We start from the raw sequence: 19,568 nt of genomic DNA on the forward strand, positions 1-19,568 counted from the left end.
ACCATTACAGCTGCCTGGCCAGTGCAGGTTCACATTAGATTCAGACAGTCAGTAACGAAACAACAAAGCCAAAAACTGGTGAGCCATTAGCTTTAATACTAGCTTGCACCCAGCGGGCAAGAAATACACACAGTGGGAAAACACTTCCCTTTCCATTCAGGGCTCCCAAAGCCACTGACTTACCCAAGTTTCCTAGAATCAAAGGTTTCTACCTCACCAGCCTTATTCACCTCTGTTCTCCATCTCCTTCTCTCTGCACAAACTCTGCACTAACTGGCTTCTCCTTCAGCACTCTGCCATCTTGGCTGCTTCCCCTGGCCTCCTCCACTTGGCCTTTCTCTGCTCTCCTACAGCATGGGCTTTTCCTAGAACGTAATCACTTTTCCCCCAGAGCAAGGTGATCTCTCTTCCTTTTAAAACCTGTTGGTGCAAAAGCCCTCCCCCAACACACATTAACATAATCACACCCATCCCAAGCAAGAAGGGCAATCAATATCATCACCTGAGTGACAAGCAGCTGGATTTGTAAACATCTTTAACAAAGTGAGCATAATATATTTTATCTGCCCAACAGATATGAAAACTGGGGAGTCAAAATCCAAGGATCAACAGACAACCAAATCATACCAGTACTGCTGGTAGGAACTGAAACAAGTATTTGATTAGCTGGGAAAATTCCAAGATGTAAGCTAAAAAGCATGAGGTAAAACTAAACAGTAAATGTTAGAGAATTAGAATGTCCTATAGAATAAGTTTATTTGAAAATATCTGGGCAAAGTAGTGCAAAGTTTAATTCAAAACATGTGCTAATTACACTTAAATAAACATAGAAAAGCAGTTTTAAGATTTGCCATTGCACATGGTCAAACTTTTTGGCTGCCCATAGAAATAGTTAATGTGGCTTCCCTTTAAAATAGTAGTTAATGTAGCCATATCACGATAATAAATAACGTTAAAACCTCAGAGTATTGGGAAGATTTCCAAAATTTATCAGTATTCGCTTGAGATGAGTCTACCTATGAGCAAAGATTTAAAATCCTTACAGGTCAATTATCCTTCTCCTCCTTTAAGATAAATTTGGTAGCTTCATCTTGTTGTAAGGTATCAAAAAGCTGAAAAATTAATATTGATATTCTGGGAGGAAAGATCAGGCTTTACTGTCAGGCTTTCCTGTCCCATCCCTCCTTTGGGGAGGGGAGGAAGAAGAACATAGAAGAATGCAAGAACAATGGGTCATTTAGGTTTTTTTTAAGTCTAAAATAAAGGTTAACCGAGAAACTTCTTCTCTTTCAATGGGAGACAGAATTTACATACCACCTTAAATTGATTGAAATTCCTCCCCTTTCCTGGAATCTTGAGAGTAAAATACCTCTAGGCTAGTGAGGGAAGATGAACCCTAAAAGATCTGTAAACATCTTTGATTGCATTACCTTGAAAGTCTTAATGTTTCTGTGTATCCCCTAAATAAATGTTGTCAGCTTGTGCCATGATGTCATGCTCTCGAGACCCCACCTGTGTGTGATCAAGGGTATATAAGTAGCCCCTGAAATATTTTGGGGGGCACATGATTTGGGTCTGGTGCCCCGTATAAGCTATATGCGGCCAGCATATTTAATAAATCTCCTTTAATAAAACTCTTCAAATTTCATCTGGACTTGGTGTCTCTACACCAAGTAAGCCCGAGGAATTGAGATACGGGTACTTTACAACAATCTTAAATAGAGCTTTCTATTTTAAGGGCAATCTTGAACTTCATACTGAAAAAATTAGTATGTTTAATTTCAGACAAAATCTGTAATAGTAGAACACAAAGGCAAACACATTCCTGAGTGACAAAATAATCTTTTCATCCTCTAGTTTGGGTCCAGGTACTTATTTGTAGCTCAGAGGCTTTATAACTTTTATAAAATAAGATTACCCGTAAATCTTTCTTGTCAGAAAAACAACAGTAATTCAGAGAGTTTTTTTGGATCTTGCCTTCCTTGAAGCAATTCTCTTTCAGTTTCTGAAGACCACATATCAGGGTTTCTCCTCGGGGCCAATTAGATTGATGTATTGGCTACTGGGGATGGCTAGCTATAAAATGAGGAAATGGCCAGAGCCTTTGTTCCCACCAGCATACTCTTGAGGCACACCTGAGTTTCATTTAAGTCTTCATTGTGTCATTGCCTCATTTTAAGCACAGCTTGTGGATAATAAACAAAATGCATCTCAGTGACAAAACCACTCTGTTCTCTTGAACAGACCACATCTTCAGGGCCACTGGGAAACCAAGCATCTGTGTTGTAATTTTTGAGGACAAAAATAAGAAATCAGACCCATTTGTGGTTTTTGGCCTTGGTATCTTACCTCTCACTTTAAAAGTCTAGATGGGCAGTTGAGAGGAGTTGGATTTTAACCAAATCTTTCTAATAGTTTTAAATGACCTTGGTATGAATGGATTCTACAAAAACAACATAAATTCAAAGGTTCAAGACAAGTTTTTAATTTTTTCATTTAACATTTAATCAAGTGGACATCTATTGGTATCTACTCTGCAAAGAGGTCAGAATAAGAGCAGGAGGGTTTGCTAAAGTGAATAGTTTCAGCCTTGAAGATCTTACTTTAGGCAGAGAATCTTGGTGTTTAGATAAAGTTTGCAAATCCATGGCCTGTAAGCGAATTGGTGTACAGCCCTGCCTAGCTTGCTTGTTTTGTTGAATTTCTACTTTGAATGCTTTAAGCTGGGTGTGTACTCTCCAGCTCCTTCTTTGCTGACTTACTTTCTTTGACCACTCTATACAATTATATTATCCATCTAACCCCTAAAAAATTTGAGTTTGCAACTCTTATGTAAAGAACTAAATATACCACATAAATTGGAAAACAATGTGTTGTGGAAAGAGGCATAGGCTTTCAATCTGAAAGAGACGCATATGAATCCTGGTTCTGCAACTTAAAATCTATATGATCTTAAGCAAGTTATAATACTTCTTTGAGCCTGAGTTTTTTCATCAATAAATGCAGCTAAGCCTGTCCAGGTGGGGTCACAGTGGATAGAGTGTCAGCCTGGGACACTGAGGATCCAAGTTGGAAACCCTGAGGTCACTGGCATGAGCATGGGCTTGCCGGCTTGAGTGTGGGGTTGTCGGCTTGAGTGTGGGATTGTACACATGACCCCATGGTCACTGGATTGAGCCCAAAGGTCGCTGGCTTGAGTAAGGGGTCACTGGCTCAGCTGGAGGTATCCCCTCATCAAGGCACATATGAGAAAGCAATCAGTGAAAAACTAAAGTGCTGCAACTATGAGTTGATGCTTCTCATCTCTTTCCCTTCCTGTCTGTCCCTGTCTGTTCCTCTCTCTTTCTCTCTGTCTCTTTTTCTCTCTCACACACATACACACACAAAAATAAAAATAAATAAATGCAGCTAAAAATACTATACCATCTCATTATGTGGTAATAAGAATTAAACAAGATAAGATATCTTATTCACATAAGATCTGTCACATTATGAAGTCTCTACATAATTTGGCACCCATTCTTTTCCTACCCTGCAGTAGATACCTATGGATGTTTAGGAAAGATCCATTAATTCTGGCTGGGTGGCTTGGAAACACTTCACAAGAGCATGTGGTCATTTTAACTGGGCTATAAAGAATGGAAAATATTTCAAAGACCTGTTGGGCTTTCTAAGGTTTAGGGTCTTCTATTTGGGGAAGGTGGGGAGCCAGGCCATTTAAGGAAGTCTCTATAGGGCCAGAGATGGTACAGACTGTCTCTATAATGTAAACAGAGAGCAAGTCACAAGCAGGAATTGCTGTCCCTCACCTGCTTTCATGTGCCCCTACCATGTGGTACAAAGCATCACTGGCTATATTTTTAGGGTCCAGGATGAGCCAGAAAGTAATTCCCAGGTCCCTGAAGCTGAGATTTGAAGTATGAGGGCTTAGAAGGCCACTCAAGGCAGAGTCATGAAGAGTATTAGACCCTAGGGACCAATTCTATAATTCTAAGCGTGCACAGATATTTCTTGAGAACAAACTCAGAGGTCATATCTTATTCAAATGATCTCTCCTAGGGCTCCGTGACAGGCAAATTGTGTTTTACGTGGTTCTTAGGATTACTGGAATATATCATGTAATTCTTTCTGAGTGGTCTGTAACTTCTAGAGTAGTAGCTAACTACCTGAGATGGTGGAAGAGTTCGTTGCTAGAATGGTAGAATTGTGGGTGGATGAGTAAGTGGGTTTTTCCGTGCAGATTCTGCAGTGTCTGAAGAAGTCATGATTTGTGTAGGGTAAGTATGAGTAGGGTATTCCTGAGGGACCAGTTGCATGATTCTATCAGGCCATCAGTCTGTAGCAAGTGATGATGAACATGTTTGTAGACATGAAGCAATTTGAACAGTGCTCTCAGAATCCAAGACATAAACTTGGAGCAAGTATCAGAGATCAGAAAGATCGGTATTTCAAGAAGATAAAAGTCTTTCTTCATGACAAGGGTTGCAAAAGTTATGGATGTGGGGAGAACCAGAAGGATGGTGAAGTTCAGGGGATAAACTGTGGCATTTAAGTAAGTGCATTCATCATCATGACTACAGGATAGATGATATAAGATCTAAAAGTCCATCATGAGAATGCCCGGAGGAGTAGAGGGGTTGGGTGTATGAGCCTCCCCCCACAAGGGGCCACGGTTATTATTTCTAGTAGCCTGCTTTCTGCCTCAGATTGATGACTCAAGCACTAAACTCTTGACCTTACCACACCACTGGTGTTGTTGCCCCAACCTGACGATGAATGCTGTTGTGAAGCTTTCCATGGGAGACCCAGCAAGCAGCTAATTGATGGTCACATTACAGACCCCAATTCAGTACAAGGATTAGGTGCTGTGATGTGAGTTTTGGCAAAACTCTAGTCTTGCAGGAGTCTATAAATTCCAAGAAGTTGGAGGATTCTGATGATCTAGAAAACTAATCTTGCATTTTCCTAAGATCTTTTCTAATTCTCTACTCAAGGTGTTGACCTATTCTACTCAGGTGACCAAGCGAGAATGCAGAACTCAGTGTATGAAAGTCCACACAACCTACCCCTGAAAGAGTTAACTCCTAGCACCAGCCACATCCTTGCCAATAAAGCTGTCAAACATGACTGCCCCATCCATGTTCAGGACTCTGGGGTCAGACCTGTATACAGAGACACCCTCTTAGAAGTTGCAAATCACCCCTCACTCCACTGCTTCAGAAAAATAACACTTCATTGCATTCTCCCTTGATCACTAAGCCTAGGTAGCTGCTTTTGCCATTATACATAGGGAAAGTTGATAGACTCCCCTCAAATTTTCTCAGAATGCAGGAGTATGAGCAGGTTTCAGCTTCCAACATTTGAAAATCATCAAGCAGCTGCCTTGATCCTTTTTTTTTTTTTTTTTTGCCACAATGCTGTATTTCCTCCGTGCAGCATAGAGGATGTGGCCATCGATCCCCACTGGATGACAAGCAACTGGATCTGGAGTCTGGTGTGGCATATGGAATATTCACATTGCTTTCTTCAAGGGATACCTGATGTGCCTATCAGGGGTTCTGTTGGACCAAAACAATCAAAGAGACTCAAATACGACTAGATCTTGAACACATGCTAAACTCACATGATTGTTGAGGGCTTGCAGATACACCCATCGGACCTGCAAATAAAAATTCAATTTTTTTTTTTTGTATTTTTCTGAAGCTGGAAATGGGGAGAGACAGTAAGACAGACTCCCGTATGCGCCTGACCGGGATCCACCCGGCACGCCCACCAGGGGCAACGCTCTGCCCACCAGGGGGCGATGCTCTGCCCCTCCGGGGCATCGCTCTGCCGAGACCAGAGCCACTCTAGCGCCTGGGGCAGAGGCCAAGGAGCCATCCCCAGCACCCGGGCCATCTTTGCTCCAATGGAGCCTTGGCTGCGGGAGGGGAAGAGAGAGACAGAGAGGAAGGGGGGGGGGTGGAGAAGCAAATGGGCGCTTCTCCTGTGTGCCCTGGCTGGGAATCGAACCTGGGTCCCCCGCACGCCAGGCCGACGCTCTACCGCTGAGCCAACCGGCCAGGGCCTAAAAATTCAAATTTTCAGGTACTCCTGAACAATAAACATCTAAAACCAAAGTTTCTACATTCCTACATGGCAACAGTTCACAAGAGCTGAATAAAAACAACTTACTTTACACTGGCACTTTCACTCCAAGGGCCATAAACTTCTTTTCTCCTTGTTGTGTTATGCGGACTACCTTCCCTCATTTACATCCACATTTGCATATATTCATTTAAAATGAGAGAGAAGACAGAGAAAGTAGCATGATAAAAAGAAGGAAGGTATAAAGTATGAATTACTCAACAGGTTATATACTAAGCTATGCAGTTGGGGCTTCAATGGAATGGACTAGGAAAACCATCCTAAGTCATTGAACTTGTTCTTTAGGTAATGTTAAGATACTGAAGGCTTTGACTTAAGAGTTTAACAAAACGTAAATTCAGCAGCAGTATGGAAGACATAATGTAAAAGGTAAAGTCTAGAAGCAAGGAAGTTATTTTAGAAGAGTGCACATAAAAAATAAGAGTATGACCTGTGGCCTTATTCATAGCACTGCAAAGGAGGGAAGCAATATTAGAGGAAATTCAGAAGTGGAATTTGTAGAATTAGTAACCCATTGGCTGGATAAGAGTGAGGAAAGAAAGACAAGTGTAATGACTTCAGCCTAATTGTCTGGGAGAATAACATTAACCCAGGATCGAGTTCAAGGAGAATATAATTGGGAGAAAGATGAGTTACATTTGACTGTGTTAAAATGGAAGGAGCAGCGAGCCATTTAATAGGGACACACCCAGCAAAATGAGCTGGGGAGAAAAGAACGAGCAATAGGGACTTGGAAATCATCAACATAGCAATGGTATTTGAAGTCAACTAGGTGAGACTGTCCAAGGTAAGGAGAAGAGGGGCATATAGAGCCTTCACTATTCTTAGAGGGACGGTGACAGAAGAAGTGCCAATAAGTGAAACTAAGAAGAAAACATAAGCGAGGTGGGGATGTGGTGGAGAGTTTCCACTTGCCCTTCCAAATGCACTTTCCACCCTGCCTTGTGCCCAGGGAGGCTGACTCGGAGGAGCTGCCTACGTGGGCTCCCTTGTCTTCCAGCATTGGGTCTAATTTGGCCAATGGAAGCACTGGTAAAGATCAGACACTAGGGAAAGAGTGAAGTTGGAGTATTTATTCTCTAACGGGTTGCCCCAGGTTAGCTATCTCTCTGAAGTCTACAGCTTCTGTTAGGTGGGTCCCCTCCATGCAGCAGTTCTGCTAACTGCTCCCACTTTTCAACCCTAGCTGTGGTCATAGCTCCATCTGTCTCCAGTCTCAGCATACGACTCCATCCCTTGTTGGCTTCTCCTCCATCTTTGTTAAGAGCCCCTTGATTACACTCCTGTCAATTACTCAGTCTGAATGTGCCATCTGTTTCCTGCTAGGATCCCAACTGATTCAAGGGGTAAAGTCCAGAAGGGTGCTATATCCTGGAAACCATGAAAGAGTTTCCATAAATGCTATAGACCATATACTGGAATAAAGACTAAACAGAAGCAGGGTGGCATTTGTTTTCAGAAGACTGATGTGGGCAGGAGTCAGGGTACAAGGTTTGGTGGGGGTGGGAATGAAATGGTGAAAGAAAATAGAAGCAGTGAGTAAAAAATATTGCTTCCAAAAGGCCAGTTGTCTAGGAATAAAAATGGAGCTAGAATACCAGTCTGGAGCAAAACAAATCTATGCCTTTAAAATTAAGGAGACACATAAATAGCACCATAAAACTTTTTTTTTTCTCAATTGCCTCATTGTCACATGACTCAAATGGCTTCCTTAAATTAGCAAGTCACCTTCTCCCTTTGATTTTAATTTGACAGAAAGATTTCAAACATGACCAAGAGACAACTAAAGATGAAATATCTAGCTCAGGCTTACCTCTCTGAGTCATTCCAGCTATTAATCATTTATAGGACACCATAAGCCACCTCTAGGGAAATGATGATTCTTCATTGCTTGTTAAAAATATTTACATTTTCCTCTACCAGCTGTATGTAAGGAATTGATATTTTCTGAATTGCTAAGTCAATAACAGCTTCCTCGAGCCATCAAAGGATTTGATAAACCAGCAAAACACGAAAGCTTCTGCTGCAAATAAGTGGGAGGCACTCAGGCTGTCAGGCAATTAAGTGGACCTGAATAAGCTGATGTAATTAAGCCTCTTACTGCATAATTATCTTTATTTTAAATGTGTCTTTTGATGAAACATCTGTTCCCTGCTCCAGATATAAAAAGAGGGACCTATGCTTACGAAGAAAACAGAGCTTGCGAGGCCCTCACACAAGCTGCCTGGGCTGCTCAGATCCAAGGCAACAAATGCTGTCATTTGTCCGTCTTTGCAGGCAAGAGGCAGGTGTTCTCAGGTCCTCAGCCCGCACTTGCCTGACCTCCAAGCTCACAGCAGCTGCCTGGAGCCCTGTTACACAAAGCAGTCCCTGGGTGCCGAGGGGACACTCAGAGGCACGGGGGGGCATTCAGCTCTGAGGGCGAGTGCTCTGAGCATCTGCAAAGGAGACCAATCAGACGTGGGCAGCAAGTGAAGGTGGACTGCTGGTCAGCAGGATGCCCTCAGTCCCCGTGTCCGGGCAGCAGTGCATAGCCCGTCCCCTTCATCGAAGGTCCGTGTGATTAGGGAAAGCGGACTGACACAGGGCCAGGGCAGCAGCACCCTGGTGAACTTCTGTCTGGTGTTTCTATCTGTCCTCAGCTCCCTGGGCCCCAAACTTGTCTGTCTATTCTATATGTTTGTTTGAGTCAAGGATTTTTGGATCCCACTAACAGACATTTAAGTGAGAAAGTCACAGGCTTTAGTGAGAACTAGACCTGGGGTTACATCCTGGTGCTGCCACTTGTGGGCGAGGTGACTGAACACTTGTTCTCTTTCAGCCTCAGTTCACTCCACTCTAAACTGTAAATAAGACCACTCTTCTAGGATGATTGTGAGACTTATGAGGTAGACAGAGAGCATAATATAGTACAGTGGTAGTCAACCTGGTCCCTACCGCCCACTAGTGGGTGTGCCAGCTTTCATGGTGAGTGGTAGCGGAGCAACCAAAGTATAAATAAAAAGAGAGATTTAACTATAGTAAGTTGTTTTATAAAGATTCATTCTGCCAAACAGTGAAAATCCGACATAAAGTACTTGGTAAGTTATGATTATTATATGCTTTAACTTGCTGTAACTCTGCTTTATCAATTTTATAAAGTAAAGTTACTTCTCTACTTTATAAATCACCATTACTGTGGAACCACTGGGTGGTTAGAAAATTTTACTACTAACAGAGATACAAAAGTGGGCAGTAGGGCCCTGGCCAGTTGGCTCAGTGGTAGAGCATTGGCCTGGCATGCAGGAGTCCCGGGTTCGATTCCCGGCCAGGGCACACAGGAGAGGTGCCCATCTGCCTCCCCTCTCCTTCCTTTCTGTCTCTCTTCCCCTCCCACAGCCAAGGCTCCATTGGAGCAAAAATGGCCCGGGCGCTGAGGATGGCTCTGTGGCCTCTGCCTCAGGCGCTAGAATGGCTCTGGATGCAACAGAGCGATGCCCCGGATGGGCAGAGCACTGCCCCCTGGTGGGCATGCCGGGTGGATCCCGGTCGGGCGCATGCGGGAGTCTGTCTGACTGCCTCCCCGTTTCCAGCTTCGGAAAAATGCAAAAAAAATAAAAAAGAAAAAAAAAGAAAAGTGGGCGGTAGGTATAGAAAGGTTGACTACCCCTGATATAGTACATTAAATATAGTAGATGATCTAAATAAACTTCAGCTCTCTTTTCTCTGACCCACCTCTTCCAACTGCCTGTGCAAGAGCCTAAAAGCCATTCCTTAATGAAAGGTGAGAAATAGACTGTCATGAACACTGACCAGGGTTCTCTTCCAAGATGACGCCATAAAAGGATCCTGAGCTCATTTTCTCCCACTGTCACACCCAATCTATGTGACATGTGGAACAATTTTTCCTGAAAAGCACTAAAAAAGTGGCTAAGGTACTGCTACGCATCAGGCAAACAGGAGAAGGCCACAATGCAGTGGGTAGGAGAGGCAGGGATTCAATCTTGCCACAAAACCCAACCCCCTCCCGTGGCAACCCACAGTGGGAAGGGAACGTACAACCTGTGGCTTCCCTCTGAGGAGCAAAGGGTTTGAAGCCAACACTGGGAACCCCCACATTTAGTGCCCACACCTGAGAAAGGCGCCACCAATGTATCTGCTCTGAAGAACAGTGGGTCCCATGAGACCCACAAGGCTACCCCAATCTGAGGAATGGCCTTAAAAGGTTCACATGTGGACTCACTGGCCCCAGGACCTGGGGCAGAAGTGGCCAATCAAGGAGTACCTAAAAAAATAAATAAATAAAACACATTCTAAATATGGAGGGAAACGTTTACAAGAAAACATCTGGAATAATGGTCATCATTTTCTTGACTGTGGTTATGTATTCACAAGTGTACATATGTATGAAAATATTAAAAAGGATACATTTCAAATTATGTAGTTTATATCAATAATACTTCAGCCTGACCTGTGGTGGCACAGTGGATAAAGCGTCAACCCGGAACTCTGAGGTCACTGGTTCGAAATCCCAGGCTTACCTGGTCAAAGCACGTATGGGAGTTGATGGTTTCTGCTTCCCCCCTTCTCTCCCTCCCTCTCTCTCACTTTCTTTCTCTCTCTCTCTCTTTCTCCTTTCTAAAATGAATAAATAAAATCTTTTTTTTTTTAATTTAAAAAAAGGAAGAAAAGTAGTTAAAGCCTGACTGGTGATGGCGCAGTGGATAGAGTGTCGACCCGGAACACTGATGTCCCAGGTTCAAAACCCCGAGGTAGCCAGCATGCGCATGGGCTTGCCAGCTTGAGCAGAGGGCTGTGGACTCATTGACATAATTGCAAGGTTGCTGGCTTGATCCCAAAAGTTGCTGGCTTAAAGCCCAAGGTCCCTGGCTTGAGCAAGGGGTCACTGGCTCAGCAGGAGCCCCCTGGTGAATGCAGGTAGAAGCAATCAGTGAACAACTAAAGTGATACAACTATAAGCTAATGCTTCTCGCTCTATCTCCTCCCTCTCTCAAAAATAAATCTTGGCCCTGGCCGGTTGGCTCAGTGGTAGAGCGTCGGCCTGGTGTGCGGGGGACCCAGGTTCGATTCCCGGCCAGGGCACATAGGAGAAGCGCCCATTTGCTTCTCCATCCCCACCCCCTCCTTCCTCTCTGTCTCTCTCTTCCCCTCCCGCAGCCAAGGCTCCATTGGAGCAAAGATGGCCCGGGCGCTGGGGATGGCTCCTTGGCCTCTGCCCCAGGCGCCAGAGTGGCTCTGGTCGCAGCAGAGCAATGCCCCGGAGGGGCCGAGCATCGCCCCCTGGTGGGCAGAGCGTCGCCCCTGGTGGGCGTGCCGGGTGGATCCTGGTCAGGCGCATGCGGGAGTCTGTCTGACTGTCTCTCCCCGTTTCCAGCTTCAGAAAAGTACCAAAAAAAAAAAAAAAAAAAAAAAAAAATAAATCTTAAAAAAAAAAAAAGATTTGAGACTTCCATTTAAAAAGAGTAGTTAACAATAAAAGAGACTGGGGCTGGGAGGGTGCCTAGACTTCGTGAGGAAGAGGCTCAGCGCCTAGTCAAGCAGCTGCCTAAGGGGCGGGTCTCTGTCTGACACACAGTGGGGCCTGCTGGGTGCTCTCGGGGATAGGAGCTGCCAGCGGTGCTCTTCCTTTGCCTGCTTCAGCCAATGGGTGCCTTTTATTTTTCCTTTTAAAACTCTAGGCCTTTGCTTTCTTTTTTCCTCCCCCCTCCCCCAATCAGTATCATCTCTCCTCTGTGCTCTCCCTCTCTTCCACTCCAGCCCATGGGTGTCATTCCCTGCCCTCCTCAGCCTTGCTCTAGTAGGTCGACACCACCTTTATTTTTTTTTAGCTCTAAGCTTTTTTCTTTTTCCTCAGCACCATCTCTACATGCTCCCCACAGGTGCCATCGTTGTGTCCTCCCTCTCCCTGCTCCGGTGCCAGCATGTCCCAGAGGGGAGCTTGCACATATCCGGTGCCTCGTGTTGGCAGGTCTAGGGGGTCACCTCTGGACCACCTGGCCCTGACGGCCTGCAGGGCTTATTCTCGCAGTCCCACAGGAGATGTATTTCTACGTACCTTACTAACTACTACACGGGAGTCTGGCTTCCAATCAGCCTGAGTCCAGTGCTAACTGAGATCCTCCTCTTTGGGGCATGGACCGGTCTTGGCATACCTTCAACTACTGGGAGCCACTGAAAATGAAATTTTAAAAAGTACAAATCAAAACTACAATGATACCACCTCACACCTGATACATTAGCTATTATCAACCAGACAGGTAATAACAAGTGTTGGAGAGACTGTGGGGAAAAAAAGAACCCTCATTCACTGCTGGTGGGAATGCAAATTAGCACAATTTATGGAAGAAATTATGGTGGTTCCTCAAAAAACTAAGGATAGAATTACCAGATGACCCAGCAATCCCTCTACGGGGTATCTAACCCAAAACTCAAAAACATTAGCACGTAAAGACGCATGCACCCCCATGTTCATCACAGCATTATTCACAGTGGCCAAGACATGGAAACAACCAAAGGGTCCCCAGATAAAGGATTGGATAAAGAAGATGTGGTATATATATACAATGCAATACTACTCAGCCATAAGAAACAATGACATAGTGACATTACAACAACATGGACAGAACTTGAGAACATTATACTGAGTGAAATAAGTGGATCAGAAAAAGCTAAGAACTGTATGATTTCACACATAGGTGGGATATAAAACTGAGACTCATGGACACAGATAAAAGTGAAGAGGTTACCAGGGGAAGGGAAATGTGGGGATGTGGGGGAGGGTGGGGGAGAGTGGGGGAGGGGGAGGGAAAGAGTGTAAAGAGGGGCAAATATAAGGTGTCAGAAAATGACTTGACTTTGAGTGACAGGTATACAACATAATGAACAGTTCAAATGCTATAGAGATGGTCACCTAAAATCTATGTACTGATCAATGTCACACTGTTAAAGTTAATTAGCTAAATAAAAATTTAAAAAACCTGCTAAAAAAAGAAGAAAGAGGCTGCTTGTACATGCACAAAAGTTTGACAGACAAGCAAGAGCTAGAGCAGGGTTGACAGTAAGGTTCACCTTTTATAGGACGCCACTCCTTCAGGACTGGGAGAGGTGGCTGACACAACCCAGAGAGTCAAACAAAACAAAGAAACAAAGGGATATGTTCCAAATGAAAGAAGAAGATGAAACCTCACAAGAACACTAACCAGCACCACCTTGCTCTACAGGGCCCAGCAATTTGGGAAGCAAGGAGTCAAATCATCGGGACAGGTGTCTAATGGGATCAATAACACCTGGTGCATCTGGAGGAATCAGCATCATACTAAGTACCTAGATGCACTCCTGAGCCTAGGTTCTGCTTTCCTAGTTAATAATAAAGACAAATCTTCAGTGCTTTTATCTGCAACTCCTATATTTTGTATTTGGGGCAGATCACTCCCTTTATGAATATTTATCTCTTTCAGCATCTTAATATCATTCATTCTAGATCAGCCTTTGGCATGCTAATATCATGAGCCAATGCCTTGGTCTCTCCTTTTTTAACAGATTCATTGAAATATAATTCACATGTTCTACAATTCATGAATTTAAATTGTACAATTCGATGGCCTTTAGTACATTCACACACAGACTTGTGCATCCATCATCATAGTTGATTTAAGAATATTTCATCACCCCAAAAAGAAAATTTATACCCCTTAGTAACCACTTTTCAACCTCTCTATTCTGCCACACACTCTATTCAGCCCTGTGAAACCACTAATCTACTTTCTGTCTCTATGAATTTGCCTATTCTGGACATTTCATATAAACAGAATCAAATCCTTTATAACTGGGTTCTATCACTGTGTATGATGTCTTTAAGGTTCATCTCTGTGATGGCATATATTTGTATGCTATCACAAATGCTTCATTTCTTTTTATTGTCAAAATATTTCATTGTATAAATATACCATATTTTTTTAATTCATATTCATTCATCAATTACAAACATTCGTGTTATTTCCACCTTTTTGACTATTATGACAATTGCTGCCATGAACATTCATGTACAAGATTTTGTGTGTGAATATATCCTTTCAATTCCATTGGGTGGCCTGACCAGGTGGTGGCACAGTGGATAGAGCGTCGGACTGGGATGTGGAAGGACCCAGGTTCGAGACCCTGACCTCACCAGCTTGAGCGTGGGCTCATCTGGTGTGAGCAAAGCTCAGCATCTCGGACTCAAGGTCGCTGGCTCGAGCAAGGGGTTACTCGGTCTGTTGAAGGCCCGCAGTCAAGGCACATATGAGAAAGCAATCAATGAACAACTAAGGTGTCTCAATGAAAAAACAGATGATTGATGCTTCTCATCTCTCTCTGTTCCTGTTTGTCTGTCCCTATCTATCCCTCTCTCTGACTCTCTCTCTCTCTGTCTCTGTAAAAAAAAAAAAAAAAAAAAATCTTGTGGAGAATTCCATTGGCCGTATATCAAAAGGTAAAATTGTTGGGTTGTATGGTAACATTTATTTTTATGTAATACTATACTGTTTCTTGGGTTTTTGTTTGTTTTAGGTAGAGAGAGAGAAAGGAAGAAAGAGAGATGAGGAGCATCAACTCGTAGGTGGGGCACTTCAGTTGTTCATTGATTGCTTCTTATGTGTGCCTTGACTGGGGGGCTCCAACTGAACCAGTGACCCCTTGCTCAAGCCAGTAACCTTCGGCTCAAGCCAGTGACCATAAAATCATGTCAATGATCTCACTCTCAAGCTGGCAACCCCACGATCAAACTGGTGAATCTGTCTGTGCTCAAGCCAGATGAGCCACACTCAAGCCGGCAACCTTAAGGTTTCAAACCTGGGACCTCAGCGCCCCAAGTCAATGCTCTATTCACTGCGCCACCACCAGTCAGGCAGTAGACTGCTTTTCAAAGTAGCTATTACATCTTAAATTCCCACCAGCTATTTATGAGGGTTCGAATTATTTCGCATCTTGTCAACCCTTGTTATTATCTGTCGTTTTGATTATAGCCATTATAATGGGTGTGAAGTGGTATCTCCACGAGGTTTTTTGTTTGTTTGCTTTTAGATTTTATTTATAGATTTATAGAGAGAAAAGAAAGAGGGAGGGGAGCGAGAAGTATCAACTCCTAGCTGCTTCACTTTAGTTGTTCATTGCCTGTTTGTTGCTTGTTGTATGTGCCTCGACAAGTCAAGCCCAGGGTTTCAAACAACAACCTCAGCATTCCAGGTCAACGCTCTATTTACCACCACAGGTCAGGCTCTTCTTGCAGTTTTGATCTACACTTCTCTGTTAGCAAATTGTCTTAATCTTTTGCAGAAAACCTTTCAGTGACCCGCTCTTTAAGCTACAGCCTCTGGAAGTATTTTGCTCTGGCTCCTTTATGGCCAACATAGGCTTTGCTGCAATAAGACAGCTAGCTGCCTAAGAAGGTGTTTTTACTGCCCAGACCTTTGTGATAATATGAACCACATCATTCTGCAAAAGGAAAGGATATGAAATGTATGTTAGAAATTACTCTCACTCATGTTAAAGCAAGGATGTTAGAGAAATAAACATTATGTTAACTAACAATACACTGAAGAAACATCTCAGAGGCTCAGCCAAGAGGAAAAGTTGAAATCAAATCACCTAATAATTCACTACTTAAAACAAAGCTCTGCCTGACTTATGGTGGCTCAGTGGATAGAGTGTTGACCTGGAATGCTGAGGTCACCAATTTAAAACCCCAGGCTTACCTGGTCAAGGCACATACAGGAAGTAACTACACACTACAAGTTGCTGCTTCCTGCTTCTCCCTCCTACCTCTTTCGCTCTCTCCTCTCTCTAAAATCAGTAAGTAAAATCTTAAAAAGAAAAGCTTTACTATCTTATCACCAATGATGCCCACGATGCCATGTATTTATTTACATGTCACATATACAGAACAGAAACTTAAATATTAAAAATAACATCAAAAGAGCAAGGTCTGAGCCCTGCTTCTAACTTGTGATTCTAATTATAATATTTTAAACAAGTTATTAAATTTAGATTAAATTTTTCTAGAATATGGAAAGAATAATTTCCCCAAGGAGCTATTTTGAGGTTTAATTCTGATAAAATTGTTGAGCCTGCTTTATATGTGTATTTTAAAACACTATGTAAATTATTATTATTATTATTAACTAATATTTATTAGTCGTCAGAATAGTTCACATCTACTGAAAATTTATTTTGTGACAGGGCTGTCCTTCAAATGCACCCAATATGGTGTCTTAATGGGACTTAGAAGAAAGAATTCCAACCTTGTGTAATATTTATTCTTAATTCAGTATATTATTACACAATCTGTAGAACCATTAGTGGCCAACAGCTCTGGCTAAAGTTATAATCAGGTCAAAACACTCACAGATACCCCAGGTGCCAAGGTTCAGCAAGGCACAACTCTCATACTTGGTGACCCCCGCCATGTAGATGTTCAGGTACAGGGTCTCTGAACACAGCGGGCTGCCATAGAAACAGCCCCGGGGAAAACGTAAAGCACAGTGAGAGAGGGGCACAACCTCACCAACAGCTGCTTACCGAGAGTATTTGTGCCCTTCCAAGTGTGAGTGCGGCCATGGAGCAGGTGTGGATTCATCACTCACGCTTTCACAGGTGGTTGCGTTCAGCTGATGGATCAACTGGACTGGAAGGACTAAGATGATCTCACTCCTATGTCTGGCAGCTTGCCAAGCTGTTGGCTGGAGCAGATCATTTCTCCTCTGTGTGGCCTTTCATCCTTCAACAGACTAAATCAGCTTCCTTTCATGATTGTATCAGGGCAGCACTCCCAGAAGGCAAAGGCAGAAACTGTATGTTCTCGGGAAGCCCCAGGTCCAAGAATTCACGCATCACTCCTGCTACCTTCAAAGTCAAAGCTAGTCAAAGACAAGGCCAGCCCAGATACAATGAGGTGGAGGAACAGAATCTACTTCTTGCTGTTGTATATCATATATCTGGGTTTTTTAATCTTTATTTACCTTTAATTGACAAATAAAATTATAATATATTTATAATGTACAATGAGATGATTTCATATATGTATTTATGGTGAAAGGATTCCCACCACCAAGTTAATTAAACCATCCATCACCTCACGTATTTACTTTTTTCCCTTTTTTGTCTTGGTGAGAACACTTAAGCTCTACTCTCTTAGCATATTTCAATTTTCAATTATGCAATACAGTATTATCAACTGTAATCACCCTGTTATACATTAGATCCTCAGATATTATTCACCTTAAGTAGGGTGACAACTCATTGTGGTTTTGATTTGCATTTCCCTGATGATTATTGATGTTGAGCACATTTTCATGTACCTTTCAGCCATTTATATGTCTTCTTTGGAACATATCTGTTAAGTTCCTCTGCCCATTTCTTTAACTGGGTTGTTGATTTCGCTGAGCTAATAAATTCCTCATCTATTTCGGATATTAACCCCTTATTGAATATAAAGTTTACAAATATTTTCTCCCACTTTATAGGTTGCCTTTTAATCTTGTTGATGGTTTCCTTTGCTGTTCAGACCTTTTTAGTTTGATATAGTCCTACTTGTTTAATTTTGCTTTTGTTGCCTTTGCTTTTGGTGTCAAATAAAAAAATCATTTCCAAGAGCAATGTCAAGAAGCTTACCCCTTATATTGCGGGGGGGCAGGGGATTTTATGGTTTCAGGTCTTATACACTTAAGTCTTCAATCCATTTTAAGTCGATATTTGTGTATAGTGAAAAATAGGGTCCAGTTTCATTCTTTTACATGAGACTATCCAGTTTTCCTAACACCATTTGTTGAAGAGACCACTCTTTTCCTATTGTCTAGTCTTGAGTCCTTTGTCAGAACTTAGCTGACCATAAATGTATGAGTTAATTTCCAGGTTCTTTAGTTTGTTCCATTGATCTATGTGTTTATTTTTATGCCAACAACACACTACTTTACTATAGCTTTGTAAGATAGTTTGAAATCAGCTTTATTCTTTTTTCTCAAGGTTGCTTTGGCTATTCTGGGTGTTTTGTGATTCTATATGAAGTTTAGGATTCTTTTTCTTATTCCTGTGAAACATGCCATGGATGTTCGCATTTAATCTATAGATTGCTTTAAGTTGTATGGACAATCTTAATTCTTCCAATCCAGGAACATGGTATATCTTTCCATTTATTTGTGTCTTCCTCAGTTTCTTTTATTAATGTCTTACAGGTTTAAGGATACAAGTCTTTCATCTTCCTAAATTGTTTCCTAAGTATTTTATTATTTTTTGATGCTATTGTAAATGAGACTTTTAAACTTATCTTTCCAGTAGTTTGTTGTTACCCTACAGAAATATAACTGGTTTTGCAATGAGCTTACTGCAACTCCATGAGCTCAACTATGTTTTACCCATTTTTTAGGTAAGGAAATTGACACCCAATCTTAAAACACAGCTTATGTGACAGATCCACATCTGAATCCAGGTCTTTTGTCTATTACTGGCCCTAAATATTTGAGAAAGGTTATCCTTTTTGCTATGACCAACATTCACATGGAAATTGCTCTTTCCTTCACCCCTCAGTATGCCTTGAGTCACCAAATGGTTTACTTTACCTTTTTTTATCCAATAGATTAAGTTTCCCCTTTTGAAGATTTTGATGTCCTCTCTCTGATCTCTAATTTTGTTCTTCCTTTGAAGTATATTGCCTTATTATAGAAATGGGTTCTAAATCAGGCCAAATTCAGTCATAGAATCATGACGTGAACTTCAGGAAAAACCATGAATTTTCCCTACTTACCTGAAGAGTTGACTTACATTTTGGGGCTAATACAAGAGATGAAGAAGTTCTTTTGACTAGGTAATGATTTAGCCTTGGTTTTAATTTTCACAACCTGTCATTTGATATTCTGATATACTTTGTTCACCTCAATGGAAGTCTTTATCCAAAGTGGTCTTTTAAATGTGAGAATGACCAGAGAGAACATATCATCTACCATCTTTATAGAAAGGTAGAAAGAACAGTAGACAAAGATTATAAGATCAGATTCATTGGAGCTGGGCAAATGACTAGTTATTTGATCTTGGGTAAGTAATTTCACTGGTCTGGGCCCCAATTTTCTCATCATTGAAATGAGAGTGTTAAGCTGAATACACTCTCAGCGTTTTCAGCTCTGACATTATTTGATTCTCCTGCCAGAGCATAATTCTATGATATACTCTACACATTTTTATTCCTAAACACATTGACATCATGTTAAAATAGATTCTCAAGTTCCCCATGTAAACAATCGTGGCTGTTGCCAAAATTTGCTAGCAAAGGAAAAACAGGTGTGGTGTGTTTCAAGTTATTTTTCCTTGAATGCTCTGAGCACATTTTTGGATATGTGGAAAACCACGAGGTATGCTGCTCTTTATCTGACTCATTAGATCACACCAAAAATATT

The 19,568-nt window shown here is 42.1% G+C and overlaps 1 pseudogene; it reads right to left on the reverse strand.

Moving 5' to 3' along the window:
* Positions 1-19,568, reverse strand: part of LOC136404293 (peroxiredoxin-2-like) — an 87,197-nt pseudogene that overhangs the window by 51,583 nt on the left and 16,046 nt on the right.

This window comes from Saccopteryx leptura, chromosome 4 (genome assembly GCF_036850995.1).
Source record: "Saccopteryx leptura isolate mSacLep1 chromosome 4, mSacLep1_pri_phased_curated, whole genome shotgun sequence".
NCBI classification, from domain to species: domain Eukaryota; kingdom Metazoa; phylum Chordata; class Mammalia; order Chiroptera; family Emballonuridae; genus Saccopteryx; species Saccopteryx leptura.